The following is a 26511-nucleotide window of genomic DNA, read 5'->3' as shown; positions in this document are numbered from 1 at the left end:
TTTTGACAACAACGGGGAGAAAGAACTTGTGGCCGGAGTAGGGAATGCATGGGTGAATGAGTCCCCAGAACCCTCCGCTGGTTACAAGATTGGTCCCCGAAGTAGTCAGGTGGCAGAGTTGATGGCGGTGCATCATGCCATCCTCACTGCTTTCCAACATCAACTCCACGAACTGGTCATAATCACAGATTTGGATTACGTACGGAACGGGTTCGTGGAGCACCTGGTTAATTGGAAAACCAGAGGCATGTTATGTGCTAACAACAAACCCTTGAAACGTGGGAAGTTAATCCAAAATATTGATGATCTAGTCACCTCGAATGGGATGACCATCTACTGGAAAAAGATCAAGGGTCATTCCAAAGTAGAGGGACCAGACAAAACTGGAAATGACTTAGCTGATCAGCTGGCCAAAACCAGGGCCATCCAAGGGGATCTAATAGAAATTGAGTCCCTGTTGGGGGAAATCCAGGTCACTGCGATCACTAGGTCCCAGACAAATGCTCATAATGATCTTTCAACTGCACAATGGAGTAAGGAGACCCCAGATGCTGATTTGATTACGGCTCAGAAGGAGGATCCAATTATTGGTAAGTTTTACCAACACATTGAGGACCCTGAGAACTTTCCCCTGACGGATACCAATTACGTTGGGAAAGAGGACCTCAGAGTGTTGATGAAATGTCCAAAAATGTTCCGAATCCAAGACGGTTTGTTGGTAAGGAAATGCCAAGCTGGTCAAGATCAGTGGGTGGTTCCTACCTCATTCTGAAGCCTGATGTTAAGTCACACCCATGATGCGGCCACCGCCGGTCATAGGGGGTTTCAGACAACACTTGAGATCTTAAGAGAAGTTGCATACTGGCCACACATGGGGCAGGCCCTCGACTAATACTTGAAGGGGTGTCTTGTGTGTGCACAATTTAAGCCAACATCCCTCACACACCGGGCGCCTCTCCAAAAGAGGGGGATGATGCTGCCATGGTCAGATTTGCAAGTCGACTTCATAGGGCCCGTGATTCGCTCCTCTAGGGGGAATAAGTACATGTTGACTGTGACATGCTTATTTACTAAATGGGTGGAATGTCTCCAAAGATGTGGGAGATACTGGGGGTTAAAAGGAAGCTACACATTGCTTACCTGCCAGCCACTTCGGGTGCAGTGGAACGTTACAACAAAACCATTGTGAGCATCTTAAAAAAGTTTGTGGGAGATTCTGGGCCAAGTTGGGATATCCAATTACCTCTTGTCCTAATGGCCATCAGATAAACCCCTTCATCTGCAACTAAAATGTCACCATTTGAGTTGATGACTGGACGCAGGATGGTGCTTCCCCAGCATCTGCTTTACAGGACCCAAGAGCAGACATTGATCAATGCCTCCACAACTCATGTGTATGTTGAAAATTTAAGAAAACACATCATCAACATGCTTTTGCCTATGCTCAGCGAAATCTAGAAAGATCAGCTGATAGCATGAAGACTCACTATGACCTGAAGACCACCAGGAAAGAATACAATGTAGGAGACTGGGTTTATCTGTACAATTTCCAAAGGAACCAGGCCAAACAGCGGAAATTTCTGCCTACCTGGAAGGGACCTTTTGAAATTGTAGACAAGATCTCACCAGTCGCCTACAAGATCTGCATCCCCAAAGGCAGTTTGGCGGAAGGGGAAGACAAGTGGGTCCATATTAATCAGCTAAAGATTTGTCATCCCAGGCACACTCTGCAGAAACTGGAGCAGATTAATAAATGTCCAACCCTAAAATATTCCACATATAGTGTATGAAATGCCATAATAAGAATGCAAATGTCTCCTGATTAAAGTATGAAATACCATAATAAGAATGCAAATGTCTCCTAAAAAAAATGTATATGTTCACCCCACTACATCAATAGTGGTGGGGAAATGTCTATGAATATGTTCCTGTCGCTTTTGCTTTGTCATCTTAGGAGAGATTAAACCATGGAGACTGCCCAAGGAGGACGACCCGGGGACGGGGAGCAAAGATCCAAGGGGCCCGGAGTACCTCCCAATACTCCCATCAGGACCGGCGAGGAAAACCGATTGATCCACCCTGATGGAGGAAAAGATGCTGAACTTTGCCATCTGCGGAATCAGAAGAAGATGTTGATGCGGACATCCCAGTCTTGCGAAGTTCCATCAATGAAAGATCAGCATGGCCATCGCAAGAGGGGGCCTCGTGGGATGTTTGAACCCACTCATTCAAGCCCTGCTACATCATTGTGCAGTAGTGGCAGCGGAAACATCATAATGGCCGCCGGAAAGCATGCTGCTCGCCAGAAATCATCCAAAAATGTGCAGTAAAAATCTGAAAAATAGGCTGCCACCCACTTTTGCCTATATTAGTGAGCACAGGAGGTCACTGCCTAAAACCACCATTGGGCTACACACACAGTAGCCTGAAACCATTTGGGAATAGCAATACTGATTGCCAAAAGCAACCCAGAGCTGTTGGGAATTCATTTTCTTGATGTCAAAAAGTGCTAAAATCATGGCTCACCAAAACCACTAAAAATATCCCACCTCCTTGTTGGGGGGTCAACATCATTCTCCCGCAAGAATCTACAGAAATCTAAGGTCCGCAGAAGTGCATCTATATTTGAACAAAGTATATTTTGAGGATTGCTTACTGGTAAGGCAGCTGTCAAAAATGGGTACAATACTGGTGCTTGACACTGACCGGTGCTAGCGATCTAAATTCTGACAGGAGACCGGTATTTCAGGAGCTAAACAGTAAACTGAGTTAGCTGAGACTTCAAAGGCTGGCTGTCCTCGGGAAGCCTTCACACCTAGTCTTCTCAGCAACAGCACAGGAAATCACATGGTCCTGTTGATTAAGAGGGAGGAGATTTTCCCTGCAGCCTGGAGAAAGGAACAATGGATTCTTTCACTGAATAGGATATGCTGATTTGGGCGTGAACTGTCAACACTGCTCTGGGAGAAGCAAGTCAATTGATCTCTGAGTCAGAGCCAAACTTCTGGGGGCGGGGACAAACAAATGGGTGTACTGAAGTGCAGGCAAATGTATGTTTTATTAATTTGTTTATAAAATATTGTACCAAGTGGACAAAAATGTACAATTTGGAGATTCTTAATATGAAAAATTCACTCACAGTTTGAGATGAAGTTGGACGCTGTGGGATGTACTGAGGCCAAGCCCCGTAATTATTAATATTGTGGATGCACTGTTTATGCTAGAAACTTAAGAACTTCCAGTAATATGCTCAGAGAGGGTGTGTACCTCTGTTTAAGATTTGGTGCAAAACCCATCTTGCGAAACCCACTAAAATCGTGAATAAGTTGTCATTTCTGAACCCAAGCTCTTAGAAAGAGCAGGGTTGAACAGAGACCTGTCTTAATTAATTTGTGATGTGTACATGTAATTTCAACAACTTGTGTATCTGGGAAACTATGAGTGAGTATCCAGTCTAAGAATTGTACAGAACCAATCTCTTAGTCTAAAATAATCTTATTTAAACCATTTCAACCTGACCAGACTTGCATAGAAATCGTGTGTCCATTCTGTAATTTCAAATCTGTAAAAGTGTCATCTGTCATTCTGAAATCTTGACTTCATTTCTAAAAATCTACCTCCACAAAAACGTCCGTATCTTTTGATTCGTATGTCCTAGAAGTGAGATTTAACTGTCATTTTAAAGCTAAGACCTTCCAACTCTTATAGTTTTTCCATAATCGTGGTTTACGCACTCAGAAAAAGTGCAGCAAATTGCAATTTGGCTCAATTTCACCACTTGTAAAAATAGCTGCTTCTTGCTTTCCACTGCTGAAATTCGTTATCACTCTGATAATCATTCATTAATCATTGCTAGTGTTGACCTGAACTAATTCAAAGTAGCTGTCACCTACCCTGAATCTCCTATGGGGACTTAACATCATTTTTCATTGCAGTCACATTTAAAAGTATTTGGCCTGTGTTTTAAAATCATCCCTGTTTCTCTAAGCTTGCTGGGGGGAACTGGAACTGAACTGCTTTTGATTGTATTCCTGAAAACCTGTGTGCCCTCCTTTCCATCTCTCCATATTGTATAGGGGGGGAGTGAGTAGTCACAGGGGAAAAAGTGATTATATTATCTTCTGATTGAATTCATATCAAGTTTATTTCTGTGTTGCATTCTTTACCACTATTGCATTTCCTTGTAACCATACAAGTAGTCTCTGCTATCTTATTCTTTCTATACCAACTCCTCATTGATTAAAGAGAGTGTGCTCTTGTAATATTACCCATTGTTGATCACTATTATATTCATAAGTGTGTTATCAAATATTAATTTATTCATAAAAGTGTGATATATATATATATTGTTTAATTTTTCCAACAAACCTTTTAATTTGCAAAACAAACCTACTTCTTGGCTCAGTGAGGTCAGGGGGATTCAAAGAGAGGGGCGTTATATAAGGGTTCATCATCCAGATTTAACAACTTGACATCAAAATATATAAATAAGGGCTTCCATTGGGCATCCCAGACTAGGCATTGACTTAGATGAATTGCTGGATTGAAGTCACTTACAATTGCCAGGGTTACTATCGGCTCGAGACTGGACTATTGCAATGCTCTCCTCGGAGGGACTTCAGGCAAAAAAAATGCCAAACTCCAACTTGTCCAGAACAATGCCCTTAGAGCTGCTACAGGATTCGCCAGAAAGGACCACATATCAGACCTTAGGAGACAAGTCCACTGGCTTCCCATGAAACAGAGAATCATCTTCAAAATCCTATCCCTCACACACAAATGCCTACATGATCTGGCACCCCCCTACTTGGCTCAGCGCATAGCCATGCCCACATCCGCTAGGCCATCCAGACTAGCCTATAACCAACATGATCACCAAGCCCATAAGCAGCTTTCCAGCCATCGCTCCTGCCCATTGGAATGCCTTACCTTTGCACATTAGGGGAATTGACTCCCACATAGGTTTCCGCAAAGCCATCAAAACAACGCTATTTGCCCAACTTCCCTCGTCAACTCCCCAGCAAGCCTTTACTGTGTACACTACTGTAACCTAACGTAAACACCCTAAACTGTACTATGTAACCTTGCTCATATGCTGTAACGAAGTAACCACTGCCTGTTTTTAATCTTGCTTACGTACACTTTCTTGTAACAAGCGCCTCAATGCCTTTGGGCTGCAGTGCCCTCTACAAATGTAAATAAAATAAATAAATAAATAAATAAATAAATACATAAATAAAGTTGGTTATGTGATGTTTGATGCCATATATTTTGTCCACTGGGGCATTTACCCTGTGGTTTGTTGTATTTGGGCAACTTGGTTGCCTGGCATTGGAGACGCTAATGCGTCTTTTGTTGTGGGCGGGGTTTGGTCAGTGGGGTGCATTTCACCCTGTTGGTTCTGTAGAAATTGGTCCACACCATGACTGGGTTGGGACATGCAACAAAGCTGCCAGCTGTTGAATTTGGATATTGGGTAACGCCGTGGTCTGTTAATCTATGTTGGAGATTTGCTTAGGGTGTTTTCTTTTGTGCCTATGGGAGGAGCACCCATTCTGTTGAGGTGTTGTTGCCTAAGATGAATTTGGGAAGTTGTTCTGGGCTGGAAGCCAGAGGTTGAGTTTGGTTCAGGAGTTGTTCCAGGGGCTTGGCGCCTGTTCAGATGGAGAAACGTTTGTAATGCTTTTCAAAGCCGAGAGCATGTTATGTCTAGTTGATATGTCTAGTGTGTTCTGAGTGTGGGAGTTGAAGAGAGCCTGACTGAGACAGAAGTTTCCGGTGGATGTCTCTTGATGTATTTGTCCTACCTTTGCCTCTAGTGTATCAGTAACTAACTAAATGTAACCTGCAACTAAGTAAAGGTGTTGCTTTACTTACCTGAGGTCCTGACTCTTCTCTGCCAAGAGACCACTTCACATCATTAGCATAGATGAAGGCCAAGGCCAAAGCAGGTTTAGTTACACTTGCATTTTGTAATCACAAGAGAAGGGCAAAGTACTGACATTCTCACTTGCATTTAGTAGCCCTAGGAAAAAGTCACTACTGTTACAGCAAACAGGGACTGCTGCCATTAGCCTCTCCTGACGATTGTGATAGTATGATCCAAGCATGAGTTACACTGCTGGTTGTCTTGAAGGTGGGCTATTCCTTTTTTGTTCCAGCAAGCTTTCCAAATACCTGTAACACACCCTCACTATTCATAAAACTACTGAAGATGAGTTCCTGGTGGTTTATTAAGACCTTCATCATTAATTCATACATGATAACATTGTAGCACTTAAAGGAAAATGCAATATTAATAAAAAGTAGAATTAATATTGATCAGAAATAATAATCATGGTCAATAAAAGAATGACAAAATAGTAACACAGTAAAGCTAAATATGAATGCGAATGTATAAAGATATATACAATTAAAAATAAAATAATAAGAAAACAAATATATATTTTACTTTAAGCACACAGACTCATTGAAAATCATATTACATTAAATCATTGAAAAGTGTTAAAAAACAGCCTTATTACATATATAGTTTTACACATCTTTAGAAATATATACTATTAAAATATGATCTAAATGGTAGATGTTTTTCTTTTACGCAGTCAATCAATTCTGAAAATGTATGCAAAATGTATTCTTAGAGTTTTTATTGTTATACTTCTTCCAATGATTGTTTAATGAAGTTGTACTTTAATTTCAAGCACTCCCATGCCTCTTGTTTAAAGGTTGGATATATATATAAATAGTTTGAAGACTGGTGGGCCCCTATACTAGTGGGTATATTTAACGTGAGTGTCCAAGACCAAGGGCCTCATTACGAGTTTGGAGGCAGCCATGGAGCTATTAGCTCCATGGCTGCCTCCAAACCGGGCTCCTTTTACGGGTTCCTGCAATGGGGATTTACTGGATCATTCCGACATAGGGCTCAATGGGGATGGAGGTAACAACGGGCACATTATAAGTGTCCCGTTGTTACCTCCCTCTTCCCCTCGTGGGACCTGGAAAAGAAGTCTGGTTTTACCAGATTCTGATCCGGGTCCCGCAAAGGGAACCTCGTAATACGCACTCCGGGAATGAAGGGGGCCAGTCCCATACCAGCCCCCTTCATTCCGGGAGCGCAAGGGTTGTAATGAGGCCCCAAGTATATCCGACTTCATGGTCTAGGAGTGTGACCATCCCAGTGTACATGTAGGGGTCACCTAGTGACCCCCATTATTACCATCCAATATCGCTTCTTGATACGGCTCATAAGATTTTTGAAAGCTGCCTTGCTTTAAGACAAGAGGACTGCACTAAGGAGAATGGTACATTGCCAATCTAACAAGCCATCTTCAGAAAGGGTTATCGGACAACAGATTACTGTTTCATCCTTAATACAGTGCTTGAGAAATATGTTGGAATTAGGCAGGTTTGCGTGTAGGCAGCATGTTTGGCACTGGCCAAAGCATTGAACTCCCTGAATTGAGCAATTATTTGGAGCAAACTACTTAAACTAGGAGCCCCCAAGACTTATTGCAGTTGATTATCTCCCTTTACAGCAAGACCTTGACTGCTACGGAGGTGACCGGTCACCTTTGGAGTTTGGTACCAATACAGGCTTTAGGCAGGGATACCCATTAGCCCCCTTGCTATTTTTTATCCTTTTGTCAGATTTCAATCCCCTCTGTCAGCAGTCATTAGTATTCTCAACTGTTTTAAATGGATACAGCTACCCCGCCATTCTATATGCTGATGACACAATTTTGTTGGATCCGACACCTAAGGGTCTAGGCTGCAGCTTGGGCTATGCAACTAGCTATTTCGAGACTCATGGCCCAAAGTTAAACCTGTCAAAATCCAAAATGTTTGTCTTTGATAAAAATGTTACCAAACACGTATGGTCGATTAACAAGGTGAACATTCAGATTGTGAACTCCCATAGCTATTCGGGGACTCTGTGGAAATTGTAGCTGGGGACCCCATCTTGGAATGTTGTAAATCAAGCAGGGTGTGTGCTTGGGGGATTTGGCCAAAATCTACTATAGGTTTGGGGATTGTTGGTTAGACAAATGGCTTGAGGTCATGGTGGCCAAAGTATTTGCTGCGTTTCTGATGGCTGCGAATTATGGGATCTTTCGAACTGCACGGTATATTAGATTATATACAAAATGGCTTCCTGATGAAGTTACTTGAGCTTGGGCACATCATGACGGGGGGTGCTCTACAGTCTGATCTAGGAGTACCCGGTATTAAGTTCTCAGTGGACCAAAAATTACTGCACTTTGCCTTTAATCTATTTATTTCCAGATCAGCAAATACAAATATTATGAATGCAATGTGGGAAATGATGGCCCATGTGAACTACCTATCGCTTAAAAAGTGTGAAGTCTTGTGCAATAGCTGGGGCTTGGATTTTGCAGAGTTTAGCAATGGTGAAATAAATACAATGGACCTAAAGCCAGGAAGCTAGACCATGACTTTATGCTTATTTATATTATGAACTTCTGTTCTCTGAGGTATCTGGCGGCCTGTCATCAGGTGCCTCCGGTTGATAATATTATTACCGAATTGAGGTCCCTGAAACACAAAATAATTATTTCAATGGTATCACTGAACGTTCTACCAGTCAGTGAGTGAATGGGTTGTTTAGTCAATACACAGCTTTGTCCTTGTGGATCAGGGGAGATTGAAACTCTGTTATATTTTATGCTGATCTACAGCAACCTCATTGATATTAGGAGACTCCAGCACAGGGGCCATTGCATCTATTACAACATTAAATCTACAGCAGAGTCAATGGAGCTCTTGATGTGCTGTAAAGATATCAATGTTTTAATGGCCATATGTGAACATGTCAAAGTTGCTCTTAGAAGACTTGATAGACAACTTGAATGCTATTTTAGAATGTTTAATGGGCTGTATTTAGATCTTTTTGTACAGTGGCTTATGTACTGTGTTATGTGGTAACTAATATATAAATGTTTTGTTAATGGTGAAAGCCGAATACAAATTGACCTTCTTTCTCTTTGGAAAATAAAGGCCTGGAAATGACGAGTCTGTCACAATGCTTAACAAAGAAAATGTAAGTAAATTCACACTCCCAAACACTCCAGTCAACTTATCCCCAAATAATTCAGAAGACCAAGGTGCACAAAGGTTCAGCATTAATTACTTTATTCATAAAGTAATTCGTCTGGTAGAAGGTACAAGACATTGGGCCTCATTACGAGGTTAGAGGTAGCCATGGCCCTATTAGCATCATGTCTGCCTCCAAAATCCTTCCGACTGCGGTCTGGTGGATGGAGCAATTACCAGTCCATTCCGAGGTCGACGGGACCGGTAATTCCCCATTCACCAGAGCCATTCCCCATTCCCATTTGAGCCCCCATAGGGCTCAATGGGAAGGGGGAAGGCGGCAATAACGGTACCACAAATTGCGGTACCGTTAGTGACCCTTGTATCTCTTTGCAGGTCCCGTCCTTAACGCCTGGAAAAACCAGGCATTAAGGGAGGACCCGCAAAGGGAACTTGTAGTAGGGCGGTAAGGGAATACCGGCACTGGTGTCTTACCGGTGCCGGTAATCCCTTACCGGCCACCTCGTAATGAGGCCCATTCTCAAAACCTTCTGTTACATCAGGGGTTATAAACCAAACACAACATCTACCTTGACCCTCTGGCCCACCTGATCTCCTCCTTCTCTCCTCACATCTAGTGTTATGCAGACAACACGCAGCTCTCCTTCAAGCTTCCTTCCACTGTCTGCTCTGCTTCTTCTCTCATCCCTGACTGCCTGACTGCTATTAAGGCATGGTGTGCTGCCAATTATCTCTGCTTTAATGCCAGTAAGACGGAGATCCTTCCCATTGGGTCCTCAGCACCCTCCTTCCCTCCTACCCTCTGGCCGCCCTCTATGGGTCTCTTCCCCTCACCCTCTTGAGAGGAAAAAAACTATGGTGTCATAATTATAATTGTAATTATAATTGTTCTTTGACTCTTTAATTCATCTTTGACTCCTCGCTCTCCTTCTCTCCTCACATTGTGGACCTTGCCAAGAAGGCCCACTATCAATTGTCCGGCCTCAGAGGCATTCTCTGTTTCCTCACCTTCCCCCAGAAACTCAATGTCTCCAGTGCTCTGGTCGTCTCTAGGCTGGACAACTGCACCAACTCTTCCTCAATCTTCCCTTATCTTCCCTTCGTCACTTCAACTAATCCAGAATAGGACTGTGAGACTTATACTTAGCCACAAGCCCAGGGGCTGCATCTCTACAGCCATGAAGTCTCTCCACTGGCTCCCAGTTGCCACTAGGATCAGGTTCAAGACCCTCTGTATCATCCACAAGGCTTTTGTGGCACCCTGGTACATCCACCTCTCTCTCCCTAAATACCTCCCTGCCAGAGCCCTTTGGTCTTCTAGCTCCAACTCACTGCAGTTCAGACGGTTCTCTAAGAAGAGAGTGGGGGGCAGATCTCTCTCATCTACAGGAGCCTCCCTCTAGAATGGTCTCCCTGCCCCTCTCAGGCTTGTGTCTGATCTCGTTAAGTTTTGGAAGCTCCTCAAAACCTTCCTTTTCTCTTCTGCCTTCCCTCTCTCCCTCCCCTGCTAATGTGCCCATCTGCCTCAGTAACTGGCTGCCTGGTTTCCCTCTGAGTGCTATAGGGCACCAGGCCCCCACTCCCAGTCCCCCCTTTCCTCGCAATTAGCATGTGGGCCCTCACCCCTTGCACCTCATGCAATCCGTGGCACTTGCCCACCTGTACTCCCCTTTTTACCTGCCTAGCCCCTGTGCCCCCCTCCTCGAACTCTGGTTTTTACTTGCACTCTCTCCTATAATTTGTGGGTTTGTGGCTTTGCAAATGTTCCCTATACAATTCTACACTGTTTCACACGTCTGCACCAAATGTTTGACAGTCACCTGTTAGGACCCTTCGGACAATATTGGGTAAATGACATTTGGACACCCCATCCTTTCACCTGGATTTCAACAAAAGTCAAAATGTGTCTGATGATTTGTGGGTTTGTGGTTTGGCGAGGCGTTGTCCCTTATACAATTCCACACTATTTCACCAATCTGCACAAAATTTTACACAGTTACCTGTGCCTATGAGGGAATGAAAGCCCGGGCAATGCCTGTATATCAGCTTGTATACTATAAAAGCGCATTAGTCTGTCCCTAATCTCTAGATCCGCCCATGGTACTTCCCTGTAGATGAAATATCACTTCATAAACATCCTCGGGACAATCTTTGATTGGCTGGCACCACAATCTGCTGACACTATTACAAAAATGGTGTGCCATTGTTCGTTTGTTACTCATACGGCCTTGGATATGTTTGGCAATGTTACTGTGTTCTCCTGGTGATCAAAGCTTTGTGTGTTTTACTCTGGCATCAACAAAAACTAGCTAATTTTTGCATCTCTAGAGTGAAACCAAGTGTATGCAGTTTTAGCTCCCTTTCGCGTCCTCCCATCTTTCTGAACTTTGGCAATCTCAGCCTTCCAAACACTGTTGTGAACCAACAAAATCTCTATTCAACAATTTAACCTCCAGTGATGTGTATTTTAACAATGTATCCTGCATGGCCTTGGTCACTCAAAATGGCAGTCCTCTTGTCACGTTCAATTTTCTTGTATGACCCTATCTAGCTATGCCTGCTGTCATTTACTATATTCCCTCTCTGTGTATTCAGCAACCTAACCTTCCCTAGAGTTCAAAAACAAACTCTACCCTACTTGTGTTATATTTCACTAAATAATCATGGTGCCTGCAGCAAACTATTCCAGCTTCCTTATTCTACATGTCCTTTATTGTTTGGGGACTGCCGGGGTGTGACATTGGGCCTCATTACACGGATGGCGGAGAACCATGGCGCTATTAGCGCCATGGTTCATGCCGGTAAAATACCGGCACTGCCTTGGCGGAAAAGGGGAATTACCGCCCCATTCCAAGGTTGGCGGGGCGGTAATTCCCCCTTCCACCATTGCCCTTCCCCATTCCCATTTTTGCCCCAGAAGGCATAATGGGAATGGGGAAGGCGCTTATTAAGATACCGCAAATTGCGGTACCGTAATTAGCTCCCTGGGTCCCTTTGCGGGTTGGTTTTTAACGCCTGCAAAAATCAGGCGTTAAATTCCCCAACCTGCAAAGGGACCTCGTAGTAAGGCGGTAAGGATTTACCGGTACCGGTAAAATACCGGTACCGGTAAACCCTTACGGCCATCCGTGTAATGAGGCCAATTGTGTGTCAATGGTTTTATCTGCATCTTTACAGATGAACAAAGTTGCTTCCAGATCCATATGCTCTAGTCATTGAACCCACTGCTTCATAACCTAGCCACCCGACCCTTGTCTCCTGCCAAGGCAGTCATTGCCCTCCTCCTTCTGTGTCATCTTCTGTGCTGGGTGAGTAGTATGCTATGTACTCACAAACAAATCATACATTGCAAAAATAAGATAACATTAAATCAACATTTGTGGAGCCCAGGCCTACTCCATCCCCACCACTATCCCTCCCAAAAAAGTTAAAAAAGTAAAAACATTTCTCAAATAGTTCACTAATTATTCTTATTAGCGGATCTGTGTGATTTTACTATTGCGGAATGCTCTGCAACGGAAATGTCTGCATGGGAAATGTGTGCAACACAAAAATGTTCATACATTTCCCATGTGGGCATTCATTGAAAATCACACAGATTCAAACACACACCCTCACAGACACCATCACTCACAACCCCAAAACACCCCCACCACACTCCCACACCCCTAATTACCTTTCCTTCTGACACACTTTCCCTGCAGCGCTGGTTCCCTTTCACTTCCGTGATCAGGAACCGGGTCCTTTCCTTTTCTTTTTTTTTTTTTTTACTTTTGCTCGGGTGAGCTGTGGGGGTGTCCCCCGCATCCACCGCCCAATATATTGTACAGTATAGTGAGCAGGGTGTTGTGGGTGAAACCCCCGCATCCCCCAGCTTTTTTTTTTCTTTTCTTTTTTTTTACTTTTGCTTGAGTGAGCTGCGGGCTGTCCCCCACAACCCTCACTCACTTTTTACCGACCCACACCAAAACACATTCCACAAAAAGTTTGAAGTTTTGGTAGTTCGAACCTTTTGTGGTATGTGTTTTAGGTCTTTTGGTGGGGTCGGTAATTTATTTTCGGTAATTTTGGCCCATTCCTTATTAGCAGTTTTATGTGCCATAATGTGAAGAAACGTGAGTATCCCACAGCAAACCAAAGGATTTCTTCAGATTCTTCCAGTCCGGGCCATGTATTCAAATATTCTCAATGTCAGTCCAAAAAAACAGAAAGTGGAATCGGTATACTGCCTATCATGCATGCTGCCTGTATTGCATGACATGCTTTTGTATGTCATCATTTTCCCCTAGAAGCAATTGGCTTATGAGAAATAATTTACCCGAACAGTGAACTGGATCTCTTACGAGCACCATGGCTCCTAGAGGCTTACAGGCCGATTCATGGAATAATTAGCACGGCGCAAGTGGGCAAAAACGTGCGAATCGCAGTGGAATAGCGAAAATCGCAGTGCAAGTGCGAAAATCGCACGAAAAGCAGCGCACGTCGATTCATGGAAGTCCGTGCGCGAGAAAACCAGCGGATGTGCGAGAAAAAAGTGCGCCGCGCACGTTGGCGCACAGGCCATCTAACAGCGTGCGCCAGGTCACAGCGAAAATCGCACAGGCCACAGCGAAATTCGCACATAGCGCGGCGCACGCAACAAAAGTAGGCGGAACACGGGCGTAACACTCGGAATGGGGAACAACTTGCAAAAACATGGGCGTCACGGGGGAAGTACAGGGCACAAGTGCGCGGAACGCCCACACGCTCGCCTACAACACGTATTCATGGAATAGAATAGGGCAAAAAAGCGCACGCTCAAACCAGCGCACAGGCACAAACACGACCGCCACAAGAAAGCAGGCGGTAGCGTCTCTGCGGCTGTAAGAAATGTGCGCCAAAAGGTGCGCCAACAAATAGCACCTATATACTGCCATGATGAATGTCCTATACTGTGGCCCTCCAGGACAAATGACGTGCAAAGGGGTACCCACAAACACGGACACCCGCTGACAAAAAATACGTGTGCGTGTATACCGGGGTGCGCGGGAAGTCTCACACGCGATTTCAGCAGGGTACATGTATTACAGGGGTTCGCGTGAAGTTTTTCACGCGATCGGGCCTGGGGGAGCGGGCTACGTGTATTACAGGGGTTCGCGTGAAGTTTTTCACGCGATCGGGCCTGGGGGAGCGGGCTACATGTATTACAGGGGTTCGCGTGAAGTTTTTCACGCGATCGGGCCTGGGGGAGCGGGCTACGTGTATTTCAGGGGTTCGCGTGAAGTTCTTCACGCGATCGGGCCTGGGGGAGCGGGGTACCACTCACCGTCTGCCTTGCGTGTAGAAGAACGCGTAGCCAACACCCGCTGTGAAGTAATAGCGTGTGAACCCCAACGGATGGAAAACACACGCACCGCACGAAAAGCACGTACAGAACATAAAGGCACGCGGGATCACCAAGCCCTGCCAGGGCAACGCCCGTGCGCAAAACGTCACAGACGCGCTTACGCTGTAAGGGCCTTTGGTCCAATGAAATCGCGTAGGGCCTTTCCTCGATTTTCAGGCTGACATGCAGGATTTTCACGTGCCAAATCACTCCGTATCAAGCTGGCCACGCGAAAACACACGGAAGACCACGCTCCTGCACAGAAGGCCGAATTACTGCCCCCCAGTGCCCCGAGCAGCCTCCCACGTGCCATCTGCTGCTGCCTGCCTGCCTGCCTGCTGCCACCGTGCCCTGCCATTTGGTGCCTGCACATCAGCCATCTGCAGTTGTCCAGTTGCTGTGTCCACCCCTGCTGGAACAGAAGACTCCCGACTCGGATAACATCGCTCCACAGCCCAGCCCCAGGACCCAGTTGCCCACCCACTCCTGCCCCTGGGGTTGCCATGTCGGGCACATCAACATCTGGCACCAGTGGCAACCCCCAGCCAGAGGGGCAGAGGGGCACCAGCTTCACTGCCACCGAAGTTGGTGTCCTGGTGGAGCAAGTCCTGGGGCAGTATGATGCCCTCTTCGGATCGTCCCGCGCCAACAAGGAAGGACGGGACAGGATCTGGGCCGACTGTGTGGTTGCCATCAACGTGGAGGGGGTGGCAACCCGCACCATCCAGAAGGTCAAGAAGCGCTGGGAAGACTTGAGGTCCAGGACCCTCATGAAGGCCCGGCGCCTCGTGGAGGGGGGCCGGGGCCGCATGAGTTCCATCCAGTTGAGGGTCCTGGAACGCGCACACCCAGCGCTCCACGCCCAGGTCCTTGAGAGGGAGACCCGTCTGGAGTTGAGCGGTAAGTGGCCAAGCATTGCTGTGTGAGACAGGGCATGTTGCAGTGTGCTGGTTGTCTGATACTTGCCTGTATGTGTGACATAGGCCATGTACGCATGTATGTGTGCAGGGACATCATGGGAATGCATGTGCGACCTGTAATGTGTGAACCGTACGGTTGTTGCATGTGTTTGAATGCGACATGGGGAGCCCTGTGCAGATTGCACACATGAGAGCATGGCAGTCTCTGTTCCTGGAAATGGGTGGGGGCGAGGGATGGGTGCTGATGCCAGATACATATGTGGTATCCATGTCTGTGTGCCTGACCTGCGTGTCTGTGACTTGTGAGTGCCATGGATGTATGACACATGTCTGTGTCAATGTACAGATTCACTGATGCAGCCTAGTCATCCTTGTATGCACTGTGATTGGGGTGTACGGGGCCAGATGGATGTGACTGAGGTGAAGTGTGTGCATGTGATAGGCATGACCCATGATGCATGTGAGTCCCATTACATTGTATGATTCGAGAGTCCATTGGACATGCATTGAAATGTCCATGGCACGCACCATGACTGTCACTGTGTGTGTTTTGCCTGGACTGACACATGTGTTGTGGTGTGACATGATGGAAGTGTACTTTGACAGTGGCACTCATCTGCTATTGCTTCCTGTCTAGGGGACCATTGTACAGTACCCTGATGCTTGTGTTATATGTCTCCCTCTACGCAGCGGCTAGTGAAGGAGAGGGCGGAGACGGCGCTGTGGAGCAAGGCGGCGGGGATGCCCCCACGGCTGCAGCGGAAGGGGTGGGTGAGCCCCCACAGGGGCCTGCTACGGCGGTAGACGGCGAGGAGCCATCCAGGTTGGTGGTTTCCACAGAGGAGGAGGAGGCCGCCACTGAGGCGCACATGGGGCCTGGTGGGGGCATCCCTGCTGGTGCAAGTGGTGCAGTCCAGGGGCAGGGGCAGGAGGCAGCACAGGTCACCGTGGAGGGGCCTGTGCATGTCGCTGTCCCTGAACCTGTGGGTGCACCACCTTGCACCAGCAGGGATGCCCCGTCCCAGGCCCGTCCGCAGGTAGAGGGGATGTCCATGTCATCTGACTTCCCTCCACCTGCGGACGAGGGGACCCCTGGCCGTGTGGAGAAGGTCCTGAATGGGGTCGCGATGCGCACGGCTGTGATTCGTGCTGCCGTGCGTGCTTCCGAGGAGGAGCACGCACGTCATCACGAAGAGCACCATGCCGACGTGGCCCAATTGGGATCGGCCATGTTCGGGGGTTTCCTGCATGTGTCGGCCAATCTGGCGGCCCTCTCCTCCTCTGTGGAGACTATACGCCAGTCGTTCTCCTTGCCGTCTTCCGGCCCAGATGCCACCAGGGCCCCCTGTGGACCTGCCCTGACCAATGCAGCCAGCTCGGTGGGGATCCCATCCCTGCCACAGTCGGGAGTCAGAGGTCCAGCAGGGGTGGACAACACAGCAACTGGACCCCAGCAGATGGAGGATGTGACGGCATCATCGGGCAGGGCACGTGCACGACGGCGTCGGTGGTTTCCATCATCCTGGATGCCGTCGTGCTGGCAGAGGCAGTGGCGTCGGAGGCAGCAGCAGGCTCGACGTGGGAGGCATCATGGCTCGGGGCCATCAAGATCAGAGGGGCAGGCATCGGCCAGAGGGCAGGAGAACCCTGGGATGGTAGTGTCTTCCGTGTGGGAGCAGTTGGTCCAGCGGATAGGTGCGGAGCGGCAGCGGGCGGAAGAGGAGCGGCTCACCATGGTCAGGGCGGAGTTCTCCATGCGTCGGGCGTTGAGGCGGGCTGAGTGCCTCGAGGAAGCTCGCAGGGAGTTTGAGGTGAACATGGGGTTGTCCCTGCGAGACCTCGGGGTCAGGACAGAGTCCCGCCTCCAGGACATCGACATGGAGTTCGATGATGCCCTGGCCGGCAACATCACAGAGTGAGCCGCAGGACTTGCCCGCTGCCATTGTATATAGTTATATAGTTAGTGGTAGGTTTCCTTAAAAACATTTTTTTTTTTATTTGGTTGCGATTGGACAATGCGCCACTTTTTTGTATATAGTTCAGTTTTTAGTTAGTTGACATAGTTAGGTTTCATTTGGTTGGGCTCATGGACCCGGGATTGTCTTGTAAATAGTTATTCTATGGATTTTTTGATTTCTTGGATTTTTTTCATGGACATTCATCTTCTTTTTGTTGTTTTGCTTTGTGGTTTTTCTTATTTCATTTCCATTCAAGTTGATTTTCAATACATTTTTATTTTCATCCTTCAATGTGTCGTATCATCTCATTGATTTCATGCATGTCATGTTGGGTGTTTTAACATTCACTTGCAGCCATTGTGTGTGACAGACATGTGTTCATTTGCATTATTTACATTGGGTGTGTAACATGTAATTGCCTTTGATATGTGGGTGGATGTGATAGTTGGTTGGGCCTTTTGGCAGGGGAGGATGGCCATTACAGACATGATTGGGGATTGTTGGGACCCAGGTGCAGGGGGGCATGGATGGGACATGGGCGAGGGCCTGCTGGCAGGTGCCCCACAGTGCTGGGGGGTGGGGGTGGTGGGGGACATGAGTTGGACATGGGCGGGGGCCTGCTGGCAGGTGCCCCACAGTGCTGGGGGTGGGGGTGGTGGGGGACATGAGTTGGACATGGGTGGGGGCCTGCTGGCAGGTGCCCCACAGTGCTGGGGGGTAGGGGTGGTGGGGACATGAGTTGGACATGGGTGGGGGCCTGCTGGCAGGTGCCCCACAGTGCTGGGGGGTGGGGGTGGTGGGAGACATGAGTGGGGGCCTGGTGGAGGGTGCCCCTGGATGCTGGGGGGTGGGGGTGGTGGGAGACATGACTGGGGGCCTGGTGGAGGGTGCCCCTGGATGCTGGGGGGTGGGGGTGGTGGGAGACATGGGTGGGGGCCTGGTGGCAGGTGCTCCACAGTGCTGGGGGGTGGGGGTGGTGGGAGACATGAGTGGGGGCCTGGTGGAGGGTGCCCCTGGATGCTGGGGGGTGGGAGTGGTGGGAGACATGGGTGGGGGCCTGGTGGAGGGTGCCCCTGGATGCTGGGGGGTGGGGGTGGTGGGAGACATGGGTGGGAGCCTGGTGGAGGGTGCCCCTGGATGCTGGGGGGTGGGGGTGGTGGGAGACATGAGTTGGACATGGGTGGGGGCCTGCTGGCAGGTGCCCCACAGTGCTGGGGGGTGGGGGTGGTGGGGGACATGAGTTGGACATGGGTGGGGGCCTGCTGGCAGGTGCCCCACAGTGCTGGGGGGTGGGGGTGGTGGGGATATGAGTTGGACATGGGTGGGGGCCTGCTGGCAGGTGCCCCACAGTGCTGGGGGGTGGGGGTGGTGGGAGACATGAGTGGGGGCCTGGTGGAGGGTGCCCCTGGATGCTGGGGGGTGGGGGTGGTGGGAGACATGAGTGGGGGCCTGGTGGAGGGTGCCCCTGGATGCTGGGGGGTGGGGGTGGTGGGAGACATGAGTGGGGGCCTGGTGGAGGGTGCCCCTGGATGCTGGGGGGGTGGGGGTGGTGGGAGACATGGGTGGGGGTGGTGGAGGGTGCCCCTGGATGCTGGGGGGCGGGGGTGGTGGGAGACATGGGTGGGGGCCTGGTGGAGGGTGCCCCTGGATGCTGGGGGGTGGGGGTGGTGGGAGACATGAGTTGGACATGGGTGGGGGCCTGCTGGCAGGTGCTCCACAGTGCTGGGGGGTGGGGGTGCTGGGGGACATGAGTTGGACATGGGTGGGGGCCTGCTGGCAGGTGCCCCACAGTGCTGGGGGGTGGGGGGGTGGGGACATGAGTTGGACATGGGTGGGGGCCTGCTGGCAGGTGCCCCACAGTGCTGGGGGATGGGGGTGGTGGGAGACATGAGTGGGGGCCTGGTGGAGGGTGCCCCTGGATGCTGGGGGGTGGGGGTGGTGGGAGACATGAGTGGGGGCCTGGTGGAGGGTGCCCCTGGATGCTGGGGGGTGGGGGTGGTGGGAGACATGGGTGGGGGCCTGGTGGAGGGTGCCCCTGGATGCTGGGGGGTGGGGGTGGTGGGAGACATGGGTGGGGGCCTGGTGGAGGGTGCCCCTGCACTGCTGGGGGGTGAGGGTGGTGGGAGACATGAGTGGGGGCCTGGTAGAGGGTGCCCCTGGATGCTGGGGGGTGGGGGTGGTGGGAGACATGAGTGGGGGCCTGGTGGAGGCTGCCCCTGGTGGCTGGGGGGTGGGGGTGGTGGGAGACATGGGTGGGGGCCTGGTGGAGGGTGCCCCTGCAGTGCTGGGGGGTGGGGGTGGTGGGAGACATGGGTGGGGGCCTGGTGGAGGGTGCCCCTGCACTGCTGGGGGGTGGGGGTGCAGGGGGACATGAGCAGGTGTGCAGGGTAGTCCCCTGTTTTGTGGGCTGCCTGAAGGGGCCGTCGAGGGTGTACAGGGAACACCTGTGAGGACCCACCCAGCCTAATCGCGTGTAAAACTTCCCGCGCACCCCTGAAATACACGCGCCCAGGCTATTCGCGTGTGGAACTTCCCGCGCACCCCTGAAATACACGTACCCTGCTGAAATCGCGTGTAAAACTTCCCGCGCACCCCTGAAATACACGCGCCCTGCTGAAATCGCGTGTAAAACTTCCCGCGCACCCCTGAAATACACGTACCCTGCTGAAATCGCGTGTGGAACTTCCCGCGCACCCCTGAAATACACGCGCCCAGGCTATTCGCGTGTGGAACTTCCCGCGCACCCCTGAAATACACGTACCCTGCTGAAATCGCGTGTAAAACTTCCCGCGCACCCCTGAAATACACGCACCCAGCCTATTCGCGTGTGGAACTTCCCGCGCACCCCTGAAATACACGTAGCACGCTGGGAGACATGAGTTGGGGCCTGGTGGAGGGTGCCCCTGGATGGTGGGGGGTGGGGGTGGTGGGAGACATGAGTGGGGGCCTGGTGGAGGGTGCCCCTGGATGGTGGGGGGTGGGGGTGGTGGGAGACATGAGTGGGGGCCTGGTGGAGGCTGCCCCTGGTGGCTTGGGGGTGGGGGTGGTGGGAGACATGGGTGGGGGCCTGGTGGAGGGTGCCCCTGCACTGCTGGGGGGTGGGGGTGGTGGGAGACATGAGTGGGGGCCTGGTGGAGGGTGCCCCTGCACTGCTGGGGGGTGGGGGTGGTGGGAGACATGGGTGGGGGCCTGGTGGAGGCTGCCCCTGCACTGCTGGGGGGTGGGGGTGCAGGGGGACATGAGCAGGTGTGCAGGGTAGTCCCCTGTTTTGTGGGCTGCCTGCAGGGGCCGTCGAGGGTGTACAGGGAACACCTGTGAGGACCCACCCAGCCTAATCGCGTGTGGAACTTCCCGCGCACCCCTGAAATACACGTACCCTGCTGAAATCGCATGTAAAACTTCCCGCGCACCCCTGAAATACACGCGCCCAGGCTATTCGCGTGTGGAACTTCCCGCGCACCCCTGAAATACACGTACCCTGCTGAAATCGCGTGTAAAACTTCCCGCGCACCCCTGAAATACACGCGCCCAGGCTATTCGCGTGTGGAACTTCCCGCGCACCCCTGAAATACACGTACCCTGGCACCCTGGCTAATCGCGTGTATAACTTCACGCGTACCCCTGATATGCACGTTACCCGCTTTGCGTTCCTTGTTTGGCAGCCCTGTAAACTGGTCCAGGGTTAGCGCAGCCCTTTGCGATGATTTAGCGATTTTGATGGCTTTTCCTTGCGCGAGGGCGTTCTTGGGGGCGTTACTGGCGCTGCTGCAGGGTCGCTGCGATACTCTGCGCCACGGCTGGTTTGGGAGCCTAAAATCCATGAATACGCTGTGCGCGGAAATCGGTTTTAGCGCACGTGCCTGGCGCAGACAATCGCACGCGGACACTCTGCGCCAGCCGCTTGCGACACTTTTCTGCGAAATTCTATGAATTACCCTGTTAGTCCCACTCAGTGACTCCTTACCCTTTCATTTCCTAGATGAAGCCTCAGATGTTGACCTGTGTTGCAAAAGGCAGTTACAGAGTCATGGAAATACTAACAGTTGCATGGATCTCCAGCGATTCTGTTTTCATCAATAATTCCACATGGTTTCAGGTCAAACACGAATTTGAGCCTTCACTTTTAGATATGGGGAACTAATGTCTAATTTCACTCACTATAACTACTTGTAATCAGAGCCTAAATACTAGTGATGGGCAAGCCTTAAAGGATAGTTCCGGGATTTTTTTTTTATTGTTCCTATGGTTCGGCCATGTGTTTTTAAGCATAAATCGGTAGATCGTAGAAAACTTTCCTATGGACCTTACCCGACTTTTCGTCCATTAACGCACTCGAAAACATCCGCCATTTTATGATAATCCTATCATTTCCCCCCATCGCCCTGGCTCACCTGCTTTTGCGGCACTAAATCAAATCCCCCGCCCCTGAAACAGACTTGATCAAAACATTCATATTCCCCGCCTCTATCCGTGACGTGACTGTGCTGCGTAGGCAAACGCGCCCAGGCGTCTTCTACGCGACTCCACACAGAACCAGGAAATCAACACAGATGAGCTCACACAACACAGCGCGCCACAATTGGGAATATGAAACTGTACTTTTAAATTAAACCGCAAGATTGTAAATTTGGTAAAGTACATTTATTTGACATCAAATGTTTTGAGAATATTCAGCGATTTGCATTTTTATTTGCTCACGTTCCAAAAAGTTCGTTTCGAGGCACACGATGTTCCTTTGCTGTACACAGGGTCTTAGATCATCTCACAATACAGCGCCACAATTCGGAATATGAAACTGTGGTTTAAAAGCAAACGGCAAGATTGTACATTTGGCAAAGTACATTTATTGGACATCAAATGTTTTGAGAATATTCAGCGATTTGCATTTTTATTTGCTCACGTTCCAAAAAGTTCGTTTCGAGGCACACGATGTTCCTTTGCTGTACACAGGGTCTTAGATCATCTCACAATACAGCGCCACAATTCGGAATATGAAACTGTGGTTTAAAAGCAAACGGCAAGATTGTACATTTGGCAAAGTACATTTATTGGACATCAAATGTTTTGAGAATATTCAGCGATTTGCATTTTTATTTGCTCACGTTCCAAAAAGTTCGTTTCAAGGCACACGATGTTCCTTTGCTGTACACAGGGTCTTAGATCATCTCACAATACAGCGCCACAATTCGGAATATGAAACTGTGGTTTAAAAGCAAACAGCAAGATTGTACATTTGGCAAAGTACATTTATTGGACATCAAATGTTTTGAGAATATTCAGCGATTTGCATTTTTATTTGCTCACGTTCCAAAAAGTTCGTTTCAAGGCACACGATGTTCCTTTGCTGTACACAGGGTCTTAGATCAATGAATTTTTATTTGCTCTCAATCCAAAATATTTCGTCTTGAGGCAAGCGATGTTCGTGTGCAGTACACAGGGTGTTGGTTTACGATAAAATAAGCTCTTCGGTCGCACTGATAATCGCATGGCTGTTCCAACAACGAGGCACTAGGCCACCACAACGGTCTGTATGTTGCATCTAGCCGTTAGTACCGCGTAAGGGCATACTTGTACTTGGCGATCGTCCCACAAAATGGTCAGGGTGCTAACGTTGTTCACGCGGAGAAGCAATTGGCAATTATAGAAGCCATCCGCCGGTGTCTGGTACTCGTGACACAGACAATAATGGATGATGTACCTGTTTGAAAAACATAAAAAATGAAATTAGTCTCACCATCAGATCTTTATTAAAATTATTCATTTTATATATTAGGTCGGGAAATGATTTCATAGCTAGGACAGTGCAACTGGGTTTTATACGTCAAGGGGGGGCTGTAGGATACTGAGACAGTCCCCCAGTGCAGGGGTTGACAGGGAGTGCAGGTGGAGAGTGGAAGGGCCCAGGACCGAGGTCGCAGACAGTGGACCAGTTGTAGCAGGGGAGAGGGAGAGAGAAAGCAGAAGCAAAGAGGAAGGTTTTGAGGTGCTTCCGTAAAAGGAGATGGTTCTCCCCAAGATAGTGCGCGGTACAAAACAATATGCCACATAGAACGAACAAGTACAACTTAACCCGTCTTTAAAGCTACTGTATAGTAATTAAATTGCGGTATAAACTCATCTAAAGAGTTACTTACATTATAGTTGCATTTTCCATTGTGTCTGTGCGTAGGGCAGCCCCGAAATACCACTCCTTCTATGCCGACGTTATTTCTTCTAATGAACGAACATGAAATGGCTTTCGTTTCTGAAATTATATTCATTATCGTTTCTTACGTGGTCCCGGCCTGTCAAGGTCAAATAACAATAGAACCTTATACTGAGTCGTGGGCCATTCTGGCACCCGAGAAAAAATCAAAGCAGCTGACCTTCACTTTGAACGAGCACACATTCCTAGTTAGCTACATTCAGTGTAAGGCCATCTCACAGGACTTGAAATTTACACTCCATCTTTGCATTTTGTCTGCGTGCTTTGCAGCCCCACAGAACCATATATACGGAGACATTCTATATTTTTTGAAAAATGATTTATATTACTGTTTGGTTTAATTTAATGCGCAAATGAACAAGGTTGGATAGACACATTGCATGTACACTGAGCAATCACTTTTATTTACACATTACATAGATACACATATTCAATGGGCCTGCGACATGAGGAGACTCGAGAGAACAGACAATCAAATTACAATCATTTAAACCGTGATGTGTATTTCTCAATGAGCTCTTCTTTAGGTGGACATGGAACAGAGGCAATGTTGGGTGGCAATGCAGTTGTCCCCTGCACAAGTTCGTTCACAACTCCATTTATGTGCCTATCTAGGACGTCAACAATAAGTCTCTCAATAAACTCATATTGCATATCCTCAAACACTGGTTTGATCACCCATTGTTTACTTCTTTTAGTGAAGGCCTTATTGTAGCGAAGCGCCCCTAAAGTTCCGGTCGTCCTACTTTGTTGACGGCCAACATTATGGTTATGTGCCAAGACCGCTAGAAGAGTCCGATTTATCATGCCCTCCATGCCAAAATGCAATCGTTTTGGCCTGTACTTTAGGCACATATTGTGGAACACCTCCAAATCTCCTGTGTGGCAGAATTCCGTGAGTCCCCTCAAAGCTTTTGTTATAGTTTTATCAAATACAATCTTTTCAATGGCTTTGTGAGTGGGTGATGAAGGAATCAACCACTTCTTCTTCCGTGCCTCCTCTGTGGACAAATGGCCATGTTCACAATTGTGGAAATGTTGGTTTGTGTTCCAGCGGTGAACGTTTGTACAGTGTAGCATTACTGACCGCCATTTTTCCAGTAGAATTTCCAACGACCCTCCACATGTTTTTGAGCTCCACCAAAGATGGTTGCTGATTGACTTGGACCACTGTGAAATACCTTGCATATCTTTTTTTTTACCTGCAGCCGACAATTTTTTATTGATTGTTTTTGCAAGATGCCAAACGTCAAATTGGTGATTTATATTTTTGTACTCTTCTCTCATTGTCTTGGCAATTGAAACGTGTCTGTCCGTGGCTATCAGGTCGATCACCATTCCCCGCGATTGTAGTTCTTGCAATGATGCTACAAAGCCAACTTTCTCCATGGCCACTGAGGATGTACTTTGTGACACCTGCACGACCACCGAACTCACAATTTTCTTACTTTCCATGTCCTGAAAGTGGTAGGTGCAGTACTTGGCTGAAAATCCTGGGCTGTCGCACTGTCCATCACCGGCTAGCCTGAACCGTTTGCCCGCGAATGTACTATCAATAGACATTTTTTCCATTCTCCAAGCTTCGCTAATGGCTGGAAATAGATAATCGGTTTGGTATTTGTAGAACTGAGTTTTCGCAATGAAATGGATTCCCATAAACTGAAAGAAAGACTCTAATTTTTTAAAACTTGAACCACTAAAAAGTGCAGCCGCTGCACAAAGTAGATTGCCTGCTGGCAGTTGTCCCAGCATGGGTTGTGCAGACCATGAGAAAGGATGATATTTTGTACAGGTGGCATGTATTTTAAGGTTAGTGCCTCGAATTGCACGAGTCACATTAATCAATGGCTCCCCACATACTTCCCCACCTACCGAATGCCCACATTTCAACCGAATAATAATATCAATCAAACAACTATCGAATACAATGAATTTGGCCTCTTTCCTTATACTGTCACTCTGCATCCCAGCTGGTTCGGCCTGTAACGTTGAGGACATGTCACTCACATGAAAGGTAGAATCTCTGATATCGTCTTCCGCTATGTTCAGTGATATTGAAGGTGTTTCATTGTAGTCCACTTCATTCTCTTCCATTGCAACATCTGTTCCTTCTCCGGCAATGGGTGAATAGGACAATTTCTTCAACTTTCTCGCGGTCATAGTTTTTGCGGGTGTGGATTCTGTGAATTGATCTCCGACTGCATCCGAACTACCAGGAGGACATTCACTATCAATGGCTGGATGTGGTATAGCTCCGTTGTCAATCACTTCATATTCTTCCCATTGGCACGATGCATCTCCAGTCTCAAGTCCCTGCCAAAAGGTTTGACAAGCAACATCTCTCGTTCGCTTCACTGTCTGTGTAGATCTAGTTCGTACACCCACTCGCAACTAGAGGACAGATTGGAAAAGGGATGTTCAGTTTAAACACAACTTACAGTATTGAACTATTAACAGTGAAAAACAACATAATATAGTGACCAGGACACTAACCTTCTTTTGCTTTCTTTTCTTTGAAACTTTCTTGCCTCGAACTTCAACATCAGGACGCTGTTGCTCCGACTCGTGTGTGCATGTCTCCACTTCCTCTTGCGCTGCAACGACTATATTTTCATGATAAGCACATCCATCACGCAGTGATGCTCCATCGACTCCCTGAAACATAGAACTTTCATTAGTATGTATAATAATATCGAAAACACAAAATGTACTTGGGGACCAATACCCACGTACATCTCAATAGCAAAACACGAATGAACGCTTTGTGTAGAACATTCAAACGACAATTATTCACGCATTGTTGATCTAGTTAGATGGAACTGTCAAGATCCATACCTCGGGCTCCTCATAGACTTCCATTGATGATATTATTGAAGATGATGCTTCAGTGACTCCCTGAAACACAGTAATTGCATTAGTATGGTTTTCTATTTTGATAAAAAGAACAGAAACTTTGTGCAGGCGTCAACGGCTCATCTAAATAGACCT

The sequence above is a fragment of the Ambystoma mexicanum genome, chromosome 5p (genome assembly GCF_040938575.1).
Source record: "Ambystoma mexicanum isolate Mex_15411 chromosome 5p, UKY_AmexF1_1, whole genome shotgun sequence".
Lineage (NCBI taxonomy): Eukaryota > Metazoa > Chordata > Amphibia > Caudata > Ambystomatidae > Ambystoma > Ambystoma mexicanum.
Note: the sequence above shows the minus strand (reverse complement) of the source record.